The 15,301-nt window shown below is 45.3% G+C and overlaps 1 long non-coding RNA gene across 18 annotated transcripts in view; it reads right to left on the bottom strand.

Annotated features, from left to right (window-relative positions):
* Positions 1-15,301, bottom strand: part of LOC146080110 (uncharacterized) — a 180,916-nt gene that overhangs the window by 131,279 nt on the left and 34,336 nt on the right. For 16 of the 18 annotated variants that reach the window (XR_014474823.1, XR_014474820.1, XR_014474824.1 and 13 more), the window contains 2 exons: positions 8,638-8,780; positions 1,502-1,674 (listed from right to left, as the gene is read on the bottom strand). This is a non-coding gene — a long non-coding RNA (uncharacterized LOC146080110). The remainder of the gene's footprint in view (positions 1-1,501; positions 1,675-8,637; positions 8,781-15,301) is intronic. The other 2 variants (XR_014474819.1, XR_014474822.1) reach the window with 2 other exon arrangements.

Below are 15,301 nucleotides of genomic sequence, written 5' to 3' on the forward strand. Positions count from 1 at the left end.
CCACTGGCTGTTGGAGCCCGGTGCTGGTTTAATGAAATACGGTTAAAGAAATACAGGGGAACTCCATTTGATTTTCCCCCTATATTTCTTCATACAGGACCGGCTCAATGAGCGCAGGTCATTTTTTAAATGATTTATTTTTCTATCTTTCCATAGAAGCATCGCCCGGATCTGACCTGATCCGTGCATTGCTTCAAGCTCGTCTGTCTTTGGCTGCAGGGAAACTTGGCCGGCCAATAACAAATCACTGCACCATCGGAAAATAAGAATCCAGAGAATCAGTCAACTTTGTAAATTAATAATGGACAAAAGAAAAAGTAGTAGAGATATTTGGGCTCAGAATATATTTTAGCAAAACGTCCAATTTATTATTACATATTCTTAACATTTTACTTTTATTGGTAATTTCCAAAAAACGAGGTGTGCCAATCACACCCTCTTTGTAAGACAATAGTAAAGATATGCAAAAAAATTGCAGTAATCTGTCCACCTTAAGGTTATTTTTTATTTTGCATGGGCCTTAATTAGTGGATTTCCTGAATTGATTATCAAATATGGGGGATATCAAATACATAAAATCTACAGGAAATATTGGGGCAGATGTATTAAGCCTTAACAAGAGATAAATCCAAGGGTGATAAGGAGAGATAAACATCCAGCCAATCAGCTCCTTACTGACTTTTTCCAAACACAGCCTGTAACATGGCAGTAAGGAGCTGATTGGCTGGACGTTTATCTCTCCTTATCACACTTGCATGTATCTCTTGTTAAGGCTTAATACATCTGCCCCAGTATCTGAGCAGCCAAATCTAAGTTTTAACCACATTTTCTTAAACTTTTTTTTGCACATCTTTACTATTGTCTTACATAGAGGGTGTGATTGGCACACCTCTTTATTAGAAATTACCAATAAAAGTAAAATTTTAAGAATATGTAATAATCACCCCAAATATCTCTACTACTTTTTCTTCTGTCCATTATGAATTTATCCAATTAGAGATGGGTAGCGCCACCTCTTTCTGAAAATGACGAAATGACGAAAGACGAAAGAGAGAAATCTAAAGCAATAATGACAAATAAAGAATAACTGACAAAGAGAAAGAAAATATATTTTTTGTAAAGACGAACAAAGGAACACTCAGTGCAGAATTAAATCTTCCCCCCGAGCTTTGGCCCGATTGTAGCCGATTCCGCTCATTCTCGGCCTTCTTAGTAAATTTCCCCCTAAGTCAGGGACTGTGGGGTGAATTTACTAAAATGGGGTTATTTGGCGCTGTCTAGAAGATAATAGGTCAAATCTGATTGGTTGCTATGGGCAATATCCCACGTTCAATAGAACTCCCATCTTAGTAAATTTATCCATGTGCCTCCTAGTAAATGTTCCAGCTGCGTTCTCGAAAAAAAAAAAAAGTGAATTTATTCGGCAACGTTTCGGGGCATTACCCCTTTCTCAAGCCTTTACAACAAGTGAAACACACAGTGCATAATGGTGCATAAATACCTTACTGAAATCAGTGCCTGCCTCCTTCTCCAGTTCGGCGCGTGCAGCACGCCGATCCTCTCCTCCCTGTCGCACTTCCGCCCTCTCTCACCGGGCGGGTGACGTCACAGGAAGTTCCGGAGTCAGCAGAGCTACTCCGTGCCTGGCCAGGGGAAGACGCGGTGTTCTGTTGCCTAGGCGACAGGACATCAACAATTTAAAACAACTCAGCTAAAAACACATTCAACAATACATGTAAAAAACATAACACATTTGAAATATACAATATCAATGCATAACCATGATTACCTACAATATATATATATATATATATATATATATATATATAAAATACTAAACATCAGCACTCACCTTTCCTAGTTTTGGGGTGCCCTATGGCTTGTGACCACATTGTTTAAACAGACATTGTAGGGACTCTGCACACACTAAATTAACTGATAATAAATAGTGGAGATTTGGTTCATGAATTGCATTTAAGCCTGCAGCCCCCTTCACGGGACCCCACTTTTCTGCAGTTCCTAACACTATCGCTCAAAATGGCTACAATACACATTGCTATCACATCTATGCTTGATTCCAGGCGTGCTATCTAGTCTGAAGCTCACAGCAGACTGTGCTTTTATAGGTGAGCAGTTAGGGTGACCCCTGACGAAAATCAGGACCTCTTGCTTGAAAAGGCTGTTGGGTCACCTGTCTTTATTGTTTGTTTAAACATGCTTATCCTGGAAATACAAACCACCTTTCTTCATCTACAAACGAGTGCTGGTCCTTCTTTTCTCTATCTGCCCGCTACGTGGATTGGGTATTAGATTGGATTGAGTGTGAATTTATATATATATATATATATATATATATATATATATATATATATATATATATATATATATATAAGGAGGCAGTGTGTGTATGTGTATATATATATATATATATATATATATATATATATATATATATATATATATAATTGATCATATCCCCTGACCTGTGGCCAGGATCCGGGGAAGGAAAACGGCACTCGCGGATTTTGTAATTCAATTTTTATATGGTTCAAAGTGACATCATGCCCAGCTACAGAAGAGGTTGAAATTTGCAGGACATGCTGGTAAGAACTAATATAACAAAACCGCCAGCACCCACTCTATTTAACATCCAGCAAAAAAAAAAACGGGTGCTACAAGTGCCCTTCTTGTACGACCTGCAACCATGTAGAAGCAGGTCCTACCTTCAAAAACACCCACTTACCGGCCAGATATATAAATTCAACCACGTTGTGAATTGTAGAACTCCATTTATAATTTATATTATAATGTGTCCATGTGGCAAATACTATGTCGGCCAAACTATAGTAAATTTAAGGGTTCGGATGGCATTACATCGATCGGCAATTACAGCAAGCCTCCAAGGAAAGGACATTAACCAACCAGTAGCCCGGCATTTTAAAAACAGTGGACATACCTTAGCTAACCTGAAATGCAAAATCATAGACCATATCCCACCATTGAGCCGTGGAGGAGATAGACAGAAACTCCTGACACAACGAGAGTCGCAGTGGATATTTCGGCTTAACACCATGGCACCAACAGGGTTAAACGAAATGATCGCCTGGAATACTTTTGTTTAAACTGTCCGATAGAACATCTAACTTTTGTCTATTCAAAGGAACTCTGTGTGAAGAGTATAATATTGCGATTTAACACTAGACATAACCAAATATCAGGGTTGTCGACACAGTGTGTTGACATCGGTACACATATATAAAAGTGGTATATAACCTGATTAGTGTCTCATAATCTAATTGTGTAACAATAATAAGTGATGAAAAAAGGAGCGCTTTGAAGTACACATAATGCAAGTTGCTAATTTTTAGATATTCTAAGTAAATGTACTGAGCCCCGTTTTTACAATTTTTAATACTAGCACCCAAGCACCTTATGTAGTAGCTGCACTTTGCACTTTTTTATCATGTTATTAGTTTGTATCACGTATCCAACATTTTGTTCTGTTGGTCTTATTCTTAGAGCACATGCACGGCAAACCCGGCTGACCGAGTATCCGGCATCCCGGGTTACCATGACAACAGCCGGACGTCACAGTGGGCTGAACCGTAGGTCCCGGAAGCTGGATCCCGTACACGCCGGGGAAGCTACACAGGCTGCACTGACAAGCTACATAAGGTAAGAGAGCAGAATGCTCTGTTTATATCACTGCACAGGCACTATTTGCACTTTACAGCGCATCCTGAGGAAAAGGCTGACCAGCCTTGAAACGTCGGTAATGCTGTACATGATGTCACTTTGAACCATATAAAAATTGAATTACAAAATCCGCGAGTGCCGTTTTCCTTCCCCGGATCCTGGCCACAGGTCAGGGGATATGATCAATTGCATCTAAAGCTTTAAGGGCACCGCGGTCTGTGACTGATCGTCCGGAGTGCCGAACAACCCAAAAGACTATATATATATATATATATATATATATATATATACACACACACACACTGCCTCCTTATTATTCACCCGCTGGCTGGCTGTAAGGGGCTGGGCAGGGCTTCTGGCAGCAGACAGCAGGATGGAGGACCAGGGGCTCCTGAGAGGAGGGCTGCCAGCCTGCCGGAGCAGAGAGGAGGGTGCCGGGCGGCGGGCCTGCAGGACGAAGACGTGAGATGATGACATCATCTCCCAAGCGTCAGGCAGACTGCAGGGTGGCTCGGTACGGTACTGGCCACTTGGGAGAGGCGCTGAAGGCTTTTTTAGACACCCGGATTCTGGGAGAATCCCGGAATCCGGGAGACTGGTAAAGCCTCCTGGAGGGTTGCCACCAAAAACGTGAGAATCCCGGAAATCCAAGAGGAACCCTACCTCCCAGTGAGTCTGGACTGTGCTGTTTAGGGTGGCAGTTGGTGGGTCACCCCTATCTGAATTTTGGACTGTGCTGCAGCCCTGCAACTCTGCAACTGCAAACTTAATGTCCAGAAACAGAGCATCTTGTCCCTCCTGGAATGGGTCATGTTGTGAGTTATGCCATCGCACTCCCCCAGAGAATCCTATGGGAAGATGCTGCTGCAGGCAGAATGGAGCATCAGGTATCTATGACATTTAGTCGAGGGGGGATACTTAGTTTTTGCAGCTAATAACTGCCAGTACACATTAATAAATGGGCTCCTAAAACTTGTGAAAATGTCTCCGTTCTCTTGCCTTCTACCACAGTTGACAATGGACACTTGTAGCTGTGTGTCATTAGACATAATGAGTAAGCGGAAGATAAATTGCCAGTATAACTAGTGTGATACTATTTTTATGATGGGCAGCTACAAAAATATGTGCAATGATTTTTTTTGCATGAGGGCATTCACAACTGTTCCATAGGCATATTGCCAATTGCCTCAAAGGTTCTGTCTGTTTGAACCCAGATAAGCAGCGAGACTGTGCCATGGGCAATACCAACATACAAGGAGACAAAACTCAAGTCAACCCACAAGTACTGTGCTTGAGGACTGAGTGGTCGTCATAATGAGTATAGCACAGTCTGCGAGCTGGAAGAGCAATAATGTTCTTTATACGGAATATCTGGACAGTGCTTACTACTGTAGCTACCACAAGGCTACTTTAAGACATATTGTGAAAATCCTCCTCAATTCTTCTATCTTATCTTGGAACATAAAGTGAATAAACTGCCTTACTAAACAACATAGTAATGGCCGTGGACAGATTGCTTGCAGCCCTGCCCTTTCAGTGTACATGCGCAAAAAAGGGTGCCAGGACTTACAGGAGTGTGCAACAAGTCAGGGGGGCCTGGCCTCACAGCATGCCCCCTTCTATCTCTGAGCTAACAATGACAAGATGGGTGGCTAAATATCACCCTACCCTCTGCAAAGCTCTGGTTTGGCCTACATCAGGAGTGTTTAACATGTGGCCCCCACAGCTGCTGCGTAGCCGTGGCCTATATTTACATCTCTCTTCTTTCTCTCCCTTTCTTTCTTCTCATTGCATCCCTTCACCTGTAGCCCCCTCCTTTCCTCTCATCTTCTTATCGATCATTGCTCCTTTTCATATGTCTCAGCCTCCTCCTCAGTTTGTCTTACCCACAAAATAATGATTGGCTATTCCTGCATGCTAGTGGGGGATGGCCATTACCCTGTGCCCTTTCTAGCCCTGGTAAATAAACTTTATAATAAATCACAAATGATTACATTCAGTAGTGGAATGTAGGCACAGTGAGGCTGATGATGTCACAGGCACAATGAGGCTGATGATGTCACAGGCACAGTGAGGCTGATGATGTCACAGGCAGCCTTTGTGATGTCACTCAGAGGTCATAAAAAAGGCTGTGCTTGCTGAAGCACAATCAGTAATTTGATGAGAGTGAGCTGTGTGGTTGATACATATCTGTGTAGATATACATACGCGTTTTCTCATTTCAATAACATGTGGCAGCCTTATTTAGGGCTGTTTCAAAGTGACAGGCTCCGCCTGGAAGGCACCAGAGGTGTCAATGTCAGGATTTTAGATGCTGCTCAGTGCATATTGCGCAAACAATTTAAGGTCAATGGCCTGCAAGATTTGGCAAAAGGATTTGCTAGCTCCTTCACTCCCCTGTCTGAGCCAGCAGTGCAGATTCATGTAGTGTATAATGATGTCAAGGGATCTCACGCATTCGTATCATATTTTGTGGATGGAAAGATCTACATTGTGGATAGTGATACATTTAAGTTTGGCGACTCTTACAACAATCATCTGTATGCCTTCTATTGTAATGTTCCAGAGGAGCAGAGGCATTTGCGAATTATGAATGCAGATAAACAGGGGAAGAGCACAATGGATTGTGGTATATACTGTATGCTATAGCAAATGTTGTAGAAATATTGTTCACTGGCAATATCTCCAGCTGCACCTACAATGTGCCATTAATGAGGCAACATCTCATAAAGTGCCTGGAAGATGAAAAATTTACACCATTTCCTAAAACTAGGAAAAGGAAATGCCATGAACCGTTGGAACCACAAATCGCCAACAAACGGAGGCGACTGGATCCAGATTTAATTTGCTGCAGCATAGAAACTGGAAAATTTACACCACTTCCAGAAAATCGGAAAAGGAAATGCCATGAACCGTTGGAACCACAAATCGCCAACAAACGGAGGCGACTGGATCCAGATTTAATTTGCTGCAGCATAGAAACTGGAAAGTTTACACCACTTCCAGAAAATCGGAAAAGGAAATGTCATGAGCCGTTGGAACCACATATCACCAACAAACGAAGGCGACTGGATCCAGATTTATTAGATGCAGCCTAGAAGATAGTAGACAGGATTGATTGGTTGCTCATAGCAACATCACATGTGAAGTAGAATACACATCTTAGTAAATTTCCCCCTGGAACATTTAAACTACAGTACTTCCAGAAATTAGGAAAAGGAAAATGATAAAAGGGAGGAAACAATCCGGCATTCATTAGATGCAGCTCTACCTGACAGTGGCGTCACTGACGCAAAAGCTGGGGATTATGGCTACTGGCGACACCCCCAAAAAAAAAACGACACCTAGCAGCCACCTCATGGGTGTGTTGGAAGAGCTGCTAAGATGATCATTTTTGTTAAAATGTTCACAGTTACATCCAACTCATTGATATTAATTCCAACAACGTTAACCTCCTCTTCAGGGACACATGACATACACTACACAAAGCCGCGCAAAAACAGCATCAAACCCCACCTCCAAGTCTAATCAGGACAGTCCTGTACTAACCACGTGCCATCAGGTGTGCACGCCATGCCAGCCACTCTGGAGGCACTTCTCAGCAAGTGCTATGTCACCATGGTGTGCTCGGGGACTCGGCACAGAGACGGAACTTCTGGTCACCTGAAAGTTTCACTGACCCGTTAAAGCAGGCATGTCCAAACTAGGGCCCTCCATAGTTTGGACATGCCTACAAATCCCAGCATGCCTTGCCATAGTTTTTACATTCCCTAATAGCAAAACTGGAGCAAGACATGATGGGACTTGTATATTCACAACAGCTGGGGGGCCATAGTTTGGACATGCATGCGTTAAAGTATCCAAGTAAATTCACTTTATTTTTTCATCACTTTAAATCAGCTTCTGCATATTTGTGGATTCAAATACAGAAATGCGGCAAGTAAACTCTCAGCAATAATAACTGACATAGCATGCTTTATTATTTCAGATTTTTGTCCTATATCCAAACCCTTTTACAGAATATGAAAATGTAAATTTGGGGATTTAGATGACCTATAAACCACCACTGACTTATTTATACTGTAAAGGCATATTAGATGGTAGAAAAGTTTGTTACATCAATTTAGTAAAAAAAAAAAAAAACTTGTGGCACGTTAAGAGAAGAGATAATAAACAACTAACGGGTATGGATCATTAGGTCTACAAGAAGTTGGTCCACAAGCATTGGGTCGATACCATTAGGTTGACATGCAGAAAGGTCGACATGGGTCTATGTCGACAGGTCATTAGGTCGACACAAGCATTAGGACGACATGGGCAAGGTCGACAGTGAAAAGGTCGACATGTGGTTTTTCACAGTTTTTTTTTAGCCGAATGTTAATACAGTTGACATGGACACTGAAACGTAGCACCACGTCTGTTCGGCACACTTTTATTCTCCCTCCACGCCCTAGTCGTTTACGACGAAACGCGTTGGGTTTATTCCTTGTACTTGTTGAACCGAATTGACTCTATACGGATGAGAAAAATGCTTTTATCTTGTGTTTTTTATATAAATTTGTATTAAAACTGTTGAACAGTGATTTGCATTACGGTTCTTTATACCGGTTTTGGTGATGGAATCTCATACTATGGGCTCTGTTACCTACTATCCTATCTATCTATCTATCTATCTATCTATCTATCTATCTATCTATCTAACGAACTATCTATCTATATATATATATATATATATTATATATATATATATATATATATATATATATATATATATACTCTGAAGGAAAGGGCACTCAGGGACTCTCAATTTGGTGAAGAGTGGACTGGTTTATTCAATCATAAAGCACCAAGGTTTCGGGGTCTCCCCCTTCGTCAGGACAGGTAAATGGTGTAACAACAAATGATACAGTGACAGTGAAATATAAAGGCTCAGGTACTTACCCCCTCCTGCAGCTTGTGCTCACACACGGGAACCGCTGGGCTGGCTTCCGGGATCGATCGCACCTCGATGACGTCACCGTGACTGACAGTGTCGTCCCTCAGGCGCATCAGAGCGGGGCTGACATGCGGTCACGTGGGGCGGGCTGTGGAGGGCATACAAGACGTTAGAGCACACATACAGAGTGTGTGAAAAACATATAATGCATACATGGGATAGCATGTCAGTTTTGTGCAAAAAGCATCCAGGACACAGCACCTGAAATATGAGGATGCAAACATTAGTGAAAAAAACGGCAACACAGCAATAAAACAACAAGTGATACAGTGCTGACATCTAGTGGTGGACATAATACATGAAATGAGAGTAAGGAGAATAAAGGTTTAAAAACTTGGCTTTACTAGCTAGGCAGGGGCGGATTGGGAATTAAAACCAGCCCGGGAAATATCTTGAAGCAGCCCTAATGGGAAGGGGGGGGAGAGTGTTGTTGCGGCGCACCCGATTTTTTTTGGGGGGGGGCTATCAATATGGGGGTGTGGCCTATTTCAACGGGCTGCTGGCTATGTCCCCAGCCCCTCACGCTGCAGAATAGGCGCATGCGTACAGCGTTTATCCTGCAGCCTGTGGGGCTGGGGAGATAGAGACAGGGGGGGGGGGGGGTGTGTGACAGGGGGTCTCCCAACACAGTAGAGTGGCAGGGTGGAAGAGGATGCAGGGAGGGAGGGGGGATGGAGGGTGGCGTAGAATGCTGGGAGGGGAGATGCAGAGTGGCTGAGAACGAAGGGAGTGAGGACTTACGCAGGGTGGCAAAGGACGCAGAGTGTGAGGGGGGCATGGTGGCACAGGATGCAGGGTAGGAGGGGGAATGCAGAGTGGCAGGGGATGCAGGGAGGGGAGTCACATAGTGGTGGAGGATGCAAGGAGGGGAGACAGTGATGCCCATTATACATATGCCACACACCGTGATGCCCATTATACATATGCCACACACCGTGATGCCCATTATACATATGCCACACACCGTGATGCCCATTATACATATGCCACACACCGTGATGCCCATTATACATATGCCACACACCGTGATGCCCATTATACATATGCCGCACACCGTGATTCCCATTATACATATGCCGCACACCGTGATGCCCATTATACATATGCCGCACACCGTGATGCCCATTATACATATGCCGCACACCGTGATGCCCATTATACATATGCCGCACACCGTGATGCCCATTATACATATGCCGCACACCGTGATGCCCATTATACATATGCCACACACCGTGATGCCCATTATACATATGCCGCACACCGTGATGCCCATTATACATATGCCACACACCGTGATGCCCATTATACATATGCCACACACCATGATGCCATTATACATATGCCGCACACCAAGATGCCATTATACATATGCCACACACCGTGATGCCCCATTATACATATGCCGCACAACGTGATGCCCATTATACATATACCACACGCCGTATATTTATATATAAATTCTGCCAGTGCCCTTAGTACCCCTAGTTTACCCTTGGTGCGTGCTGCCTGCTGTTACGAGCTGCTCCTCTGCTGCGTGCTGCTGTGCTGAGTACTCTCTAGTCCTGCTGCTGACGCCCATCAGATCCAGCCCCAACAACAATCCTGCGCGCTGCTGGGAAGGCTGGATCACGTGGGCACTGGGCAGAGAGCCAGAAGTTGAAGCCTCTGGACCGCGGGAGCAGCTGCGTGCGCCTGCGCACCAGTGCTCCCGCGGCCATTTTAACTATGCCAAACTCGAGGCCGGCCGCGCCCATCTTTACTCAGGGCAAAGTTCATGTAGATGCCGCGGCCGGCCCTGTAAAGGAGGGAGGGAGGGCGGGCGGCCAGAGCAGGACCAGGACGGCAAAGCGGCAGCCTCTGACTGGACCGCGGGAGCAGCTGTGTGCGCCGCGCATGCGCACCAGCGCTCCCGCGGCCATTTTAACTTTGGCAAAGCTCGAGGCCGGCCGCGGCCATCTTTACTCAGGGCAAAATGTACGTAGATGCCGCGGCCGGCCCTGTAACGGAGGGAGGGCGGCCTGTCACACAAAAAATATGCTGGCCCACCGGGAAACAGCCCGGTTTCCCGGTAGGCCAATCCGCCCCTGTAGCTAGGTAAAGCTCTAACTTCATATTACGCATGTATGTGTGGCCTCAACCCTTAGTGTGGGGCTTTTCTTTTTTTAAGTGCTCTGCTCCTGCCCTGCCCAGCAGCCGGGCAGCGTCTCCTCCTGCCCGGCTCCCTGCGCAGCCCCCCTGCTCCCATTGAAGGCAGCGGCTCCCTGCGCAGCCCGCGTTGCTCCCTCCATCCCGCTTGTGTTCCCAGTACCTGATGGCAGAAGCTTCCTCCTCTGCCCGGCATCTCCCGCCCGCTGCCATCAACCGCCCACATGGCTCCGGGCTGCACATATGATTTAGCTAATCTTATGTGCAGCTCCTCCGACCTCCAAACTCCGATGCGCATGGGACCGCGCATCGGGTCGGACGGGATATCTACATGTGCGATTTGGGCCGATTTCACGGCACGATTCCTCCGAATCGGATGAAATCATGCCCATATCTCCTAGTGTATGGGGGCCTTAAGGGGGTACCCATTCGTACCCATTCAATGTTAAATACAGCCGGGACCCAGTGCTTGGCTAATTTACAATCTGCAGAGTTTGGCTGAATTGACGTTTTTACAAATGGCAACTTCAGCCGAATTTGGCTATACGAATGAATTCCCATCATAGCATACTTGCCTACTTTTGAAAACTAGTTTCAGGGAGATTCCAGGTGCTAGTAAAATGCGCTGTGCCATCTCAAACTGCGACCTGCCGCGCCTTATAATAATAATGGGCGGAGCTACACACCAGGTGGATGTGGCCTTGGGAAGAGGGCATGGACTAGCACCACGACCCCCATTTTCATCATTCCTAGCAGCTGGGCAGCTCCCTGCCTGCACTCCCTCCATCCCTGCGCTGAAGAGATGCCATGTGCAGGCTTACAGCATCATTTCAGCGATCACCAGCTGCTCTGCAGAGCAAAGCAGCGGTGAACTTAGGCTCCCCCCAATTACCCACGCGGCAAGGACAGCGGGTCAGTCTCCAAATAGCGGGACTGTCCTGCTGTAATTGGGACAATTGGGAGGTATGCTATAGTACTAAAGCACCCCATGTCACATTATACACAGTCCCCCCATATTACATTATGCACAGACCCCCATGTTACATAATACACAGCACCCATATTACATTATACACAGTCCCCCCCATGTTACATTTTACACAGCCCCCCATGTTACATTTTACACAGCCCCCCATGTTACATTATACACAGCCCCCCATGTTACATTATACACAGTCCCCCCAGTGTTACATTATACACAGCCCCTCCATATTACATTATGCACAGCCCACCCTATATTACATTATACACAGTCCCCCCATTTTACATTATACACACAGCCCCCCCCCATTTTACATTATACACAGCCCCCCCATATTACATTATACACAGTCCCCCCATGTTACATTATACACAGTCCCCCCAGTGTTACATTATACACAGCCCCCCCCATGTTACATTATACACAGTCCCCCCATGTTACATTATACACAGTCCCCCCAGTGTTACATTATACACAGCCCCCCGTATGACATTATACACAGCCCACCCGTATGACATTATACACAGCCCCCCCATATTACATTATGCACAGCCCACCCTATATTACATTATACACAGTCCACCCATGTTACATTATACACAGTCCACCCATGTTACATTATACACAGCCCCCCCATGTTACATTATACACAGTTCCCCATATTACATTATACACGCCCCCCCCAGTGTTACATTATACACAGCCCCCCCCCCGTATGACATTATACACAGCACCCCCATATGACATTATACACAGCCCCCCCACACACACATTACACAGAGTACCCACAGTCATATTACAGCCCCCTCTCCCCCAGACTAGTACACATAGCCCCACAGTAAATCCTACAAGTGCCAGATTACACACAGCCCGTCTCTCCCCCAGTACACAGCAATCACCTGGCTGTGTTGCCCCTTCCTGGGAGGTGCAGGGAGCTGCTGGCAGTCGTGGATGCAGCACAGAGCAGCCAGCCAGTGACAGGAGCAGGCCAGGAACTTCCAGGAACAGCATTGCACGGAGCTCACTGTGTGAGTGGGTGGGCGGGGCCAGCATCAGCGAAGCCCTGGCTGACGAGCTCTCCTGTTCCTTTAGCTGCATGCACGGACTTCCTCTTCCTCCCAATACAGCACGTCAGTCGGCCACAACCCTGCGGTGGCTGGCTGTCATCATGGCGTGCGCCGTGCAGGTCCCCCGGAAGCGGTGCGCGCACATGCGCAGTCGGGATTGTGCTGAAGGCCGCGCAAAAACCGGGAGGAAGGGGCAGGTTTGCGGGGCAGCGGGAGGCTCCTGTAAAAACCGGGAGCCTCCCGCTAAATGCGGGAGGGTAGGCAAGTCTGCATCATAGACTCTCATGTTAAATTCACAACATGGGCTTCTATGTAGATGCACAGAGTTTATCAGGTGCATAGCACCCCCGGAGCCTGCTCTTGATTGGCTGAGGAAAGACCCAGGGACAAATTCCCTCATTCTCGGGGAGGGGCTGCAAGTGTCAACAGTTTTTTTTTTGTCACAGCCGTGGAAGCTAGGCATGTGAGTATATATCTGTTTTCACAGCTACCCTATGGATTATCTACTGGAGAAGAGGACAGACCTACAGGGGACCCTATAGGTGAGTATGGATTTATATGGGGTGTAATAAAGTTTTACTTTAATCGGTGTGTGTGTGTGTTCTTTGGGTATTGGTTCTGTAACATAGAAACATAGAATTTGACAGCAGAGAAGAACCATTTGGCCCATCTAGTCTGCCCCTTTTTTATCCTTCAGGTAATCTCAACCCTTTTTGATCCTTATTTCTTTGTAAGGATATTCATATGCCTATCCCAAGCATGTTTACATTGTTCTACTGTCTTAGCCTCTACCACCTCTGATGGGAGGCTATTCCACTTATCCACTACCCTTTCTGTGAAGTAATTCTTTCTAACATTTCCCCTGAACCTACCTCCCTCCAGCTTCAGTGCATGTCCTCGTGTTCTATTACTTCTCTTCCTGTGAAGAAAATTTCCCTCCTGTACTATGTTAAAGCCCTTGATATATTTGAAGTTTTCTATCATGTCCCCCCTTTCCCTTCTCTGCTCCAAACTATACATGTTAAGATATTTTAGTCTATACAGGTATGTTTTGTGATGTAGGCCATGCACCATTTTATTTGCCCTTCTTTGTACACTCTCCAATGTATTTATATCCTTCTGAAGATATGGCCTCCAGAACTGGACACAGTATTCCAGATGAGGTCGTACCAATGACCTATACAGTGGCATTATTATGGATTTTTTTCTGCTACTGATTCCTCTCCCTATGCAACCAAGCATCTGACTAGCCTTCCTCATTGCTTTGATACATTGCTTTCCTGCCTTTAAGTCACTTGAAATAGTGTCTTAAAGTAGGACTACAAGTCAAAGTGGGCCCATTAATACCCCACATGTTGGGGTTTGTGGTTCTCCAAGTCTCAGCATGTGGAGGTGGATTGCTGGGCCCTGTAGTTCTACTACAGAACCCAATATCTATTGTTAACACTCATTTTTACACTTTTTTTACCATCTGCCTGACATCCCGAGCTGGAGAGGGCCTTCATTGGGGGAGTTCCCCAATCCCCCAGGGACCTGGCCCAGGCTGACCAGTCAGGGTGCCATATTTTGGCTGTGAAATGGCACCACTGGCTGTTGGAGCCCGGTGCTGGTTAAATGAAATACTGTTAAAGAAATACAGGGGAACTCCATTTGATTTCCCCCCTATATTTCTTCATCCAGGACCGGCTCAATGAGCGCAGGTCATTTTTTAAATGATTTATTTTTCTATCTTTCCATAGAAGCATCGCACGGATCTGACTTGATCCGTGCATTGCTTCAAGCTCGTCTGTCTTTGGCTGCAGGGAAACTTGGCAGCCAATTACAAATCACTTCACCATCGGAAAATACGAATCCAGAGAATCAGTCAACTTTGTAAATTAATAATGGACAAAAGAAAAAGTAGTAGAGATATTTGGGCTCAGAATATATTTTAGCAAAACGTCCAACTTATTATTACATATTCTTAACATTTTACTTTTATTGGTAATTTCCAAAAAACGAGGTGTGCCAATCACACCCTCTTTGTAAGACAATAGTAAAGATATGCAAAAAAATTGCAGTAATCTGTCCACCTTAAGGTTATTTTTTATTTTGCATGGTCCTTAATTAGTGGATTTCCTGAATTGATTATCAAATATGGGGGATATCAAATACATAAAATCTACAGGAAATATTGGGGCAGATGTATTAAGCCTTAACAAGAGATAAATCCAAGGGTGATAAGGAGAGATAAACATCCAGCCAATCAGCTCCTTACTGACTTTTTCAAACACAGCCTGTAACATGGCAGTAAGGAGCTGATTGGCTGGACGTTTATCTCTCCTTGGCCCTTATTCTGATCGGTGCGGATATTCCCGCATTCTTACGGTGCGGTCCGCACGCCACGGTGTTCTGCCGCGTGCGGCCATCGTC

Source organism: Crinia signifera, chromosome 5 (assembly GCF_055691185.1).
Source record: "Crinia signifera chromosome 5, ASM5569118v1, whole genome shotgun sequence".
Taxonomy (NCBI): Eukaryota; Metazoa; Chordata; class Amphibia; order Anura; family Myobatrachidae; genus Crinia; species Crinia signifera.